Source organism: Alosa pseudoharengus, unplaced genomic scaffold (assembly GCF_046254945.1).
Source record: "Alosa pseudoharengus isolate Yale_2024_CS ecotype anadromous, Long Island Sound unplaced genomic scaffold, YU_APseudo_1.1 YU_APseudo_1.1_scf_7, whole genome shotgun sequence".
Taxonomy (NCBI): domain Eukaryota; kingdom Metazoa; phylum Chordata; class Actinopteri; order Clupeiformes; family Clupeidae; genus Alosa; species Alosa pseudoharengus.
This window is the reverse complement of record NW_027468859.1, coordinates 19,860,456-19,862,207: the sequence shown is the minus strand read 5'-3', so window position 1 is coordinate 19,862,207 and position 1,752 is coordinate 19,860,456.

Below are 1,752 nucleotides of genomic sequence, written 5' to 3'. Positions count from 1 at the left end.
GATTGTCAGAGCTTGAAGTGGCCAATCGATCTGAGACCGTTCGGGCGGTCAAAGGCTCGCCTTCAATTTCTCAGCGCAGTCTGGGGCCAGCATGTTGGGCTCGGTACAATATGTCTCTCACAACACACGCACACACACACACACACACACACACACACACACACACACACAGGGAGAACAGCGTCTGGAACGACCTAATTGGGCTCCCGAAGAAGAACAGGGGCCTAAGGCTTAATCACTGCGTCCAATCGAAGGGTCATAATGTGGAGCTTTTCATCAGGCCGCCGGGCGATCTGCCGCCGCAATAACTGTAATCGCTGCCCATTTGCCAGGACAGAGCGGCGCTAAAGCATTGTTCCCTTAAAAGAGACCTTCTCATTCGAGTAGATTATTGATACATTAATAGGAGTCTTCTCTGTGTAGCAGACCAATCACGGTGTACAAAGTCCCCCCCCCCTCCCCCATCACCTCTGCCTCCACCTCCACCACCCACGACCCCCTCTCATCACACACTGACTTGCACAAAAAGGAACACTCACACACATTACCACAGAACTCCTGCACATGCACCACAACCCAGAGGACTGAGACGGACTAAACTAGATGTACCGCAGAGCGGTACAAAATATGACCGCCGCCCAGTCCAGCACATTTTTTCCACAAAAAGAAATCACGCTGAAAGGCCTATATGATTCTAACTGTCTCACTAAATTGCATTATCCACACTCAATTCTCACTGGTATCTGCTAGACAACAAGTACCAAAACATGATTAGTTCATAGATTTCACATGTAAAATTAATTTTATACAACCCCACCTCCATCTTGCCTGTTCATAATTCTGAGAAATTCTTGATTGTTTGTGTTATGTTTATGTTATGTGTGTGGGTGTGTGTGTGTGTGAGTGTGTGTGTGTGTGTGTGTGTGTGTGGGTGTGTGTGTGTGTGTGTGCGTGCTTGTGTGTGTGCCTGCGTATGTGCCTGTGCATGCAAGTGTACATATGTCTACTGTGTGAGTATGTGTCATACGTATGATTACTGTGAATGTATGTGTGTGTGTGTGTGTATCTGTTTGTGCACATGTGTGCACATGAAATGGGTTAACATGACCCCTGGAGGCAAACATACGGAAAAAAATGGTCATCCTAGGATGGGATGGGTTGACATGCCCCCTTAAGACCAACATACATAAAAAAGGTGGACCTCCTAGGCCCTACGGTTCTCGAGATATTCACAAAAAACTGTCTCCGGCCACCTACAGGCCAGTTGGTGTATAGTAACATAAATTAATTTATTGTGTGGCCCCCCATGAACGGAATTCCACAAAATGTGGCGTGCATACAGAGGGTGTCATAATGATCCTACACTTCCAATTTCGTGCAGTTTTGACTATGTTAGGTCACAGATACCTTCAATTACAACACCTCATTTTTACTTTTTTGTGTTTAACTAGGTGGCGCTATACATGAAATGAGTGGTTATGGAATGGGTTGATATGGCCCCTTGAGATCAACATACAAAAAAAAATGGTCCTCCTAAACCCTACGGTTTTCGAGATATTCACAGAAAACTGTGTCTGCCCTACCCTCCTTTCGGGGGGTCCAGTCCAGCGGGGGGGCTACAGATCAAAACGAAAAACGATGGTTCCATGCTATCCATGTGGGGTTACATGCCCACCAAGTTTCGTGTACCCCGGTCTTTCAGTGTCCCGGAAATTTGGGCATGCGAAAAAGAAAAAAAAAAAAAATTCTGAC